The 9,314-nt window shown below is 46.2% G+C and overlaps 1 protein-coding gene across 3 annotated transcripts in view; it reads left to right on the top strand.

Annotated features, from left to right (window-relative positions):
* Window positions 1-6,662: 6,662 nt before the first annotated feature.
* Window positions 6,663-9,314, top strand: part of CALU (calumenin) — a 33,608-nt gene continuing 30,956 nt past the window's right edge. The window contains exon 1 of one of the 3 annotated variants that reach the window (XM_009203835.2): window positions 6,663-6,803. The gene's annotated coding sequence lies outside the window, so the exon portion shown is untranslated. The remainder of the gene's footprint in view (window positions 6,804-9,314) is intronic. The other 2 variants (XM_003896562.4, XM_003896564.4) reach the window with 2 other exon arrangements.

Raw genomic sequence — 9,314 nt, 5'->3', positions numbered from 1 at the left:
CTAAATCCAGTTCTCTACCAGCTCCATGCCTGTGTGATGCTGCTAAGCTTGCCACTGAACCCCTCTGGAGAAGATCACATGACATACTAACCAGTCTCACTGCAAAGTCATCATCATGGGCTCAAGGAGGTCCTTGATGTTGCCTGGAAATCATCATACATTCTCCTAAATCTGTTCACTCTGCTGAATGACTATTTCACACCTTCTCTCTCCTCTAACTGCCGATGCCTCCTGATGACCCCGCTTCCTATTTCACTGAGAACGTAGTAACAATTGAAAGAGAATTTCAGGCTCTCACCACCGAATCTACCAATTACCTAGATCCAGACCCACTGACTCTAGCTTCTCTCCTTGTTACTATGGAGGAACTGTGTCTCCAAGCAAAGTCCAGCTCTTTCCCTTTTGTAGTAGATCCCATCCCATCTCACCCAAAGATGTCACACCAGCAACTTTTCCTTTTTCCTACATCATCAGTTTGATCTCTACTTCTAGATCCTTCCCATCAGCAAGGAATATACTAGTATGCCTCCTAAACATACTTATTTCTTACATTAAAAAAAGAACAAAATAAAACAAAACCTCTCTTGGCCCCTCTGCCTCCTTGCTCCAGTTTTCTCCACCCCTTTAAGCAAACTCCGTGAAAGGGATCCAACTTTTAAAAATCTCCATTGTCTCTTGAAGCCCTTCAATCAGGTTTTTGCATCCACTACCTCAACAAACCTGTCAAAGATTCCCACATTGCTAAAGCCCATGGCCAACCAGGCCCCATCTCACTGTCAGCAGAATGCTTTCTCCCTGAACCTTTTCTCCACTTGGCTTCCAGGACACTCTCTTGGCTTTCCTCCTCCCTCATTGGCCTTTTTCTCAGTTCCTTTGCTGATTCATTCTCATCAATACCCCCCAGTCATGTCTGAATATCAGAAATTCCCAGGATTCAGTCCTTAAATCTCTTGTAATCAAAACACATGGATTTCACGCTACGAATATACTCTTAAACTTATATCTTTAGTCCAGACCACTATGTACTCCAGAGATACATATCCAACTGCCTAGTCGATATCTCTACTTGAATGTCTAATATGCCCAAAACAAATCTCTCAATATTATCACTCAAATTAGCTGGGTGTGGTGGTGCATGCCTGTAATCCCAGCTACTCAGGAGGCTGAGGCAGGAGAATCACTTGAACCCAGGAGGTGGAAGTTGCAGTGAGCTGAGATCACACCACTGCACTCCAGCCTGGGTGACAGAGCGAGACTCTGTCTCGGAAAAAAAAAAATTATCCCTCAAAACTTTGATCTCTCTAAAGTCTTCTCCATCCTAATAAGTGGAAGCCTCATTTTTCTACTTGCTCAAAACCTTGGAGTCACCCTTAACTCCTCTCTTTCTCTCCACCCTATTTCCAACCCATTAGGAAATCCTTTCAAACTACTTTCAAAATATATTCAGAATTTGATATTCTCACTACTTCCACTGCTACCAATCTGGACGAAACCATCATCATCACCACTCACCTGGATTGTTGTAAACACTTCCTAAATGCACTTGGTTCCTAATCTTACTCCCTTTCAGTCTAATGTGATCCTTTTAAAATACTAGATCATGTTACTTCTCTGCTCAAAACCTTCCAATAGCTTCCCTTCTGTATTAGTTAAGGCAATGCTAGCTCTGAAAGAGATAAATCCTAATATATCAATGGCATAAAATAGCTAATAGAAGTTCTACTTCTCATTCACAAAGAGTCCAAAAATGGTGTTCCTGGTTCAAAAACTGAGTGGCAGTTTCACAGGATCCTTCCATCTTGTGGCTCTGCCATCTGCAACACACAGCTTCTAGCCACAGAAAGAGAATGAGCTCGGAGAATTACACATGGCAGGTCTGTATGGCCAGTACTGGAAGTAGTGTACAACATCTCCACCCTCCTTCCTTCCATCAAAGCTCAGTCATATGGCCACACTGCAAGGGAGGCTAGGAAATGTAGTCTAGCTGGGTTCACAGAAAGAAGAAGAAACAATTTAGCAAATAGTCAGTCTTCCATATCCTCTCACTCATCATAGCGAAAGCTAAAGTCCTTGCAATAGCCTAAAGGCCCTGCATGATGTCCCTCTCTCCCTCCCCCATTCCTGTTGCTCCCTCTCTGACCTCATGTCCTCTACTCTCCTTGCTACTGTACTCCAGTCCCACTGGCTTCCAGTTGCTCCTCAAACATTTCAAACATACTCCCAACTCAGGGCCTTGCCTTGGTGTTCCCTTTTCCTGGAATGTTCACCACCATCAGATGTTCACTCATATGTCACCCTCTCATGAGCTTCCCTGGCCACCTTTTCTGAGATGGCAACACCACTCCTGCTAGTCCCAACACTCACTGTTCTCCTTTCCTGCCTTATTTTTCTCCTTATGTAAGCAAACAGAGAGGGTCTGTATTAGTCCATTCTTGTATTGCTATAAAGAAATACCTGAGACTGGGTAATTTATAAAGAAAAGAGATTTAATTGGCTCACAGTTCTGCAGCTGTACAGGAAGCATAGCCGCTTCTGCTTCTTGGGAGGCCTCAGGGAAATTATGGTGGAAGGCAAAGGGGAAGCAGATATGTCTTGCATGGCTGGAGCAGGAGGAAGGGGCAGGGCAGGTGCCACAGACTTTAAATGAACACATGTCATGAGAAATCATTCACTATACAGTACCAAGCGAGGATGGCGCTAAACCATTCATGAGAACTCCACCCCATGATCCAATCACCCCCCACCAGGCCCTTCCTCCAATACTGGGGTTTACAATTTGACATGAAATTAAGGCAGGGACACAGATCCAACCCATATCAGGGTCTCCAGGGATAAAAGGAATTCAGTCAACTTGAGCAATCAGCCTGTTTCACAGCCTTCTGCCCTGTGGCCTGTTCTTCCCCAAACCCTGCATGGAATGTGGTCACCCTGTTGGTTTGAACCAGCTCCTTGCAGGCCCTGGCAATTTATAGATGAACTGTGTCAACTTTTCTCTTGACCATGTCAAAGTCTCCACCTTAGGAGGAGCTATAGCTTCATTGCCATAACATGCCACCTATGTGCTGGCATAATGGCTCAGTCGTCTGTGCCACTGGGACCCCTCCTCTACGTGTGATTTTGCACCTTCTCCCCTCTCCATCACCCTGTAAAACCCTCCTGTCACTTTCCCCTGGGGAGACATTGCTTTAGAGAACATTCCCAGTATCCTTCTTACATATGCCAAGTAATAAAACTCCTATTGATCAAAAACTGAGTTTTGCATTGTTTGTTACTAAGAGAACAAACCCTGGTTTTTCAGGTAACAGCACCTGTCACCACCTCTCATTCTATGTATGTTGCTTTTTTCTTGTTTTTGGGCTGTCTCACTTACCTCTACACACCAGAATATAAGCACCATGACAGACTTAATTTTGCTCACTGCTGTATCCCCAGTCCTAGAACAGTGTCTGCACACAGGAAACACTGAAGGTTCAGTAGCACCCATGAGCAGAGATGGGATGCTTGGAGACGAATGTCAGCCTTTTGTGGTGACACCATCATGTGGCCACAAGCAGTCCTTCAGTGCTGCTCTCACTCGATGGCCTTGGGTGCAGCTATTGGTGGCATTTCTAATATGTGTTGTCCCTCAGGTCCTTTTCTTCCTTCCTCCACCCACTTTCTAACTCTGGGGCTCCCATGAGGTCTAATCTGCTTTCGTCTTTTCAAAAAGTTTATCTGTTCTCATGGCTCCACTAGCCATCTCCTGGCCAACAACCCCTCCCAAGTATCTCCTCCAGGCTCTTGGGTCTTTCTCTTTAGATGTTCTGCCATCACATAGACTTCCTATGTCTTGAACTCAATTGACTTCCCTCATTCTATGCATCTAGCTCATTCTCCCAGTCTCCCATGATTAAAACCTTTTAATTTTTGAGTGCTCCTTCTTCATTTCATTCATTCAAGTGGTCACTAAGCTCAGGACTTATTTCCACTTTTAAAATCTGCCTTGTGGCTGGGCACGGTGGCTCATGCCTATAATCCCAGCACTTTGGGAGGCCGAGGCAGGCGGATCACTAGAGGTCAGGAGTTCGACACTGGCCTGATCAACATGGTGAAACCTTATCTCTACTAAAAACACAAAAATTAGCCGGGCATGGTGGCACATGCCTGTAATCCCAGCTACTTGGGAGGCTGAGGCAGGAGAATCGCTTGAACCTAGGAGGTGGAGGTTGCAGTGAGCCAAGTTCGCACCATTGCACTCCAGTCTGGGTAACAAAAGCAAAGCTCCATCTCAGAAACAAACAAACAAACAAGCAAACAAAAAACCTCTTGTATATAAGGGTTCATTTCTATTTCCCTTGCCCTTGCTAGGCCAGGCCCTTCTCCATTAGGGAACCTCAGGGTTGGAGGGCCCCATCTCTGGCACTCTCACTATCTGTTTAGCCTTTACTGGGACAATTCCAGGATGGATAGCTCACCACTAGGCTGAGTTCGTTGAGGACAGGGACAATGTCCTATTTATTTTTGGTTCACCAGCACCTAACACAGTGCCTGACTTTAAGGAGTTATTTGTTATTTTTATTTTTTAAAAGAAAGGGTCGGCTGGGCGCGGTGGCTCAAGCCTGTAATCCCAGCACTTTAGGAGGCCGAGACGGGCGGATCACGAGGTCAGGAGATCGAGACCATCCTGGCTAACCCGGTGAAACCCCGTCTCTACTAAAAAATACAAAAAACTAGCCGGGCGAGGTGGCGGGCGCCTGTAGTCCCAGCTACTCGGGAGGCTGAGGCAGGAGAATGGCATAAACCCGGGAGGCGGAGCTTGCAGTGAACTGAGATCCGGCCACTGCACTCCAGCCTGGGCGACATAGCGAGACTACGTCTCAAAAAAAAAAAAAAAAAAAAAGAAAGGGTCTTGCTCTGTTGCCCAGGCTAGAGTGAAATGGCACAATCACAGCTCATTGTAGCCTCAACTTCCCAGGCTCAAGCAACTAGCTTGAACTACATGTGTGTGCCACCATGCCCAGCTAATTTTTAATTTTTTTTTTTTTTGTAGAGAGGAGGGGAGGAAGGGTCTCATTATGTTGCCCATGCTGGTCTCGAATTCCTGGCCTCAAGTGATCCTTAAGGAGGTATTTTTAAAACTGTTTTTGAAATAATGCCTCCTGAGGCAGCCTGTTTTATTGTTAATGCCCATTAGATGTGTTTCCCTGTAGGCACAAGCTCAGAAACCTTCCCAAGAAGACCCACGATTCCCACTGCCTTCAGTTCAGGCCCCTCAAATTGGCAAGATCTTCCATTACCTCTCCAAACTTACCATCCATGCTTTCCTTTCATTGCTTCCCCCTCACTCCTTTTTTTTTTTTTTTTTACCTTCCTCATTTGCTACCTGGTCTGAGAATTTACCCTCCACTCTGCCCTCCACTTGTCCTTATTCCTATTACTCTTCTTGCTGAATAGTCCATTTGGGACTTCCTTAGTTCAGCCTTAGTCATATCTTCCTCTGAAGCCTTCTCTGACTACCACCAAGGGTCACTGACACTCCTTTGTCTGAACGCCATAAGCATTAGTTGTAAACTTTCACATTGACAGTAACTAGCTTGCTTTCATGAGCTTAACTGTTTCATGAGCTTACCACTTGTCTCAATTTGATTTTAAACTATAGAGGCTTTATGTGCTAAGAACGCCACAGGTTTACATTCCATTTGTGTTGAAGCTATAGTATCCTTTATTTGATACTTGTTTTAATTTTATGACATGAAATGACTAAATGGATGATTTACTAAGTTCCTCTTAAACCAGGGACATGCAACGGGTTCGTCCCATTCCCTTCACTTAACATTACTGAGCTGGGCAGTAAGCTCAGAGCTGCAGATATAAAGATGAATAGACAGATACCTACCCAGGAGCTTACTCTAGAAGAGGACAGATGGATAAGCTACATTTTATAGCAGAATTTGGCAAAGTGTACTGAAGCTATAAACAGCTATGATAGTAAATAAGGTAAGAATTATGCTTAGTGGGGTCAGGGAAAGCTTCTAGAGCTAACATCTGAACTGGGGCTTCTATCGGCAAGGCAGAAAATCAGGAAAACGCACTTAATCCTGGCAGAGGAAGCCTCTTGATCAAAAATCTTAAAGATGAAAAAGGATCGGCTGTTAGGAAACACAGATGATGGTGCCCAGAACGCAAGATGAGGGGGAGTGTTGGGAGATGGAGCTGAAAGATACGCTGGTGCCAAAGACTGAAGAGCCTCCTGTAGATAGCACAGGACGCAGCGCTGAAGGGAAAGAAAAAGTTGGGATTGTTCAATAAAGTTGGTGACTGATTCAGTCGGATTAATTCCGCCCTGGTGGCCTTGTGGGAATAAAGATAACCAGCAGGATAGTCTAAGGAAGCCCTGTGGAAGCAGAGTCAAGAGCTGTGAATGGGGACGTGGCAGCCAAACGGCCGCGCCCACGCCACCCACAGTACGGGGCTGAGGCTGGGGCTGGGGCTGGGGCTGGGGCTGGGGCTGGGGCTCGGGCCCGCGGTCCCAACAAGCCCAGGGGCTAGAGTTGGGCGGGAATCCGGTCCACGCAACTCGGCGCGGTCCCGGGGACGTGGCGCTTTCCAGCCAATCCCGGCTATGCGATTGTTAGACCAATGGCTGCTCGGAGAAGCTATGCGTCAGCGGCGAATTTGCTGATGATTGGTCGGGAGGCCGCCGGCGAGGCGGATGAGGGCGGGGCGGGGAGCCGCTTCCGGTTGGGCGGTGCTTGCGCGCGTGAGCTGAGCCAGTGGGTGAGCGGCGGCCTCGGCATCCTGTGTTGTGGGGGCTACGAGGAAAGGTAAGTACGGTGATGCCCAGCCCCTTCACCACTGCCTCATCTTTATTCGCTTTCTTTCTGTCGCCGGTCTTGTTCTTGGCGAGGCAGGGGACTGCCTCACTCGGGGCCCCTGTCTCTGCTGGCGCCGGGGTCCCAGGCCTGAGCCTGCTGGATATCCCAGGGCCCTCGGTGTGCAGCCTGGGATGGAGGCCGCCGCCCGTCTTCCCGCGCGCTCTGGGAAGGGGGCTGGTCCGGTCGAACTCTGTCCCATTGGGTACTGTTCTGTGCCTGGTTTGCTGCGTCCTGGTCCTCCGTCTCTGGGTCACGCCACTCACTGAGTCCCTGGCACCGGAGGGTCACTTTTTGCCTCCGGAAGGTCGGAGGGCATTTGGATAGTGTTATTGTAACAGCTCCTTGCTGCCTCCCACTCACCAGCCTGCTTGTATGTGCCAGCCCCGCCCCAAGGCCACATCCTGAGAGTAGGGTGCATCTGCCAAGGTCGTGTTCACTCACCTAAAGGGTGCAGAAACGGGGGAAAGAACGAGTGAAGACAATAGGTGGTATCTGTAATTTTAAAGAAAAGCCGAATGTTTAGAGCTTCCATGTTTGGCTACGTATTTCAGTTAGCGACAGAAAATAGTTTTTAAAGCTTTGTTGGGGAATTAATCTTCCTTTTTACGTTTTTTGTTGCTTCTAGCCCCATATCCTACTGATCTTTAGCATGCTGCGGTCAGAAATAAACTTAATTCCCTATAGCTGCCGTGATTAAGCGTATAGTAGAGTGGCTTGCAGTTTCGAAAGCTGCTTTTGCATCAAGGTAAAAGCTCCCTGGGTCTCCTGCTAAAACTTTTGAGCCTGTGATCTGAATTCCTAAGTGTATAAAATTCTAGAATAGTGTCTTTGAGAATTGAATTGCGTTCATTTTCTGGCATGGACCATGAAGTCAACGTAACTGAATTGGGAATAAGGTGGCTTCTAGTTGTTTTTTGTTCTAGTAGCTTATTCAGCTTGGAGGCAGAGAACCTTGGAATCTCTATAAAATTAGTCTTTGCCATAAAATGGAACTTGACACAAGACAAATGCAAGTTTGGCCTCACTCAGTAGATTTAATTAACCAAATACCAAACGACAGTCATCACTGAAGAATTTTTTTTTTTTTTTTTTTTTGTTTGTTTGAGACGGAGTCTAGCTGTGTCGCCCAGGCTGGAGTGCAGTGGCCGGATCTCAGCTCACTGCAAGCTCCGCCTCCCAGGTTTACACCATTCTCCTGCCTCAGCCTCCTGAGTAGCTGGGACTACAGGCGCCCGCCACCTCGCCCGGCTAGTTTTTTGTATTTTTTAGTAGAGACGGGGTTTCACCATGTTAGCCAGGATGGTCTCGATCTCCTGACCTCGTGATCCGCCCGTCTCGGCCTCCCAAAGTGCTGGGATTACAGGCTTGAGCCACCGCGCCCGGCCATCACTGAAGAATTTATATGTATAATCCAAACGAGGAACCAGATATAACCTCTAAATTTAAGATCCTAGAAGACCTACCTACTAACACTTGTCAAGGGTTGACAAGTATTTGTCAAGAAAATGAGTTTGCCAAGGCCTAATCTGAGGTTTTACGGTGATTGGGGGTTGGGGACGGGGGTTCCAATAGGATTCTTTTGAGAATCACAAGCTCACAAAAATATATTGAGTATGCCTGAGTGAATAGTACTCAATATAGCTTTGAAACCAACTCATTGTCACTCTCAATATAATCATTGTTTGCTTTCATTCATCCAGTGATGTGTCAAGAAATACTTATTGATAGCACTTTATATCCATTAGAGCAGTATTGGGATCTATATATTGGTGTTATTTTTTAAAATTTATTTATTTTAGAGTTGAGGTTCTCACTATGTTTCCCAGGTGGAGTCCTGAACTCCCATGCTCAAGCTGTCCTCCTGCCTCAGCCTCCCACGTGGCTGAGACTGCAACACCACACCCTAGTACATTGGTGTTAACACAGATTTTCTGTAATGTAGTTGTACCGGCGATATTGGAAGGACAGAGGTGTAGCCAAGGATAGCCGTGGGAAATGCTAGCTAGACCATAAGGCCCTAGATTGTCACTGTCTGAACTCTTAAGTATGGATGTTGCTGATGCTGTAATTTATGTATTAGAGTTAAGACAGCTGAAATAACACTTGCCTGTTCCTGGCTGATTGCCAGATCCAGTAAACGGAATTGGAGCTTGGAAAACACAGGCAGGCAGGAACCACATTGCTGCCAAGTACCGCCCAATTAATTCAGTAAGATGTATTAATCCAGTAAAATGTGCAAGACACTGTATTAGGGACAATATAGGGATAATAATTTGTACTAGCTGATATGTAGACATTCTTCCAGAAGTGCAGATTGTAAAGGGGAGCTAAGGAGACAACTTAAAGTAGCCTGTGGTCATCGTTATTGAGTGGTTCAAATGAGTTTTATAGAAGTTTATATTGGATCATACCCTTTTTGTCCAAAAAGAAAAAAATAACAGATCACTTCCAGCTAGAGTG

This window comes from Papio anubis, chromosome 4 (assembly GCF_008728515.1).
Source record: "Papio anubis isolate 15944 chromosome 4, Panubis1.0, whole genome shotgun sequence".
NCBI lineage: Eukaryota > Metazoa > Chordata > Mammalia > Primates > Cercopithecidae > Papio > Papio anubis.
Note: the sequence above shows the minus strand (reverse complement) of the source record. Positions and strands in the feature narration are given on the sequence as shown.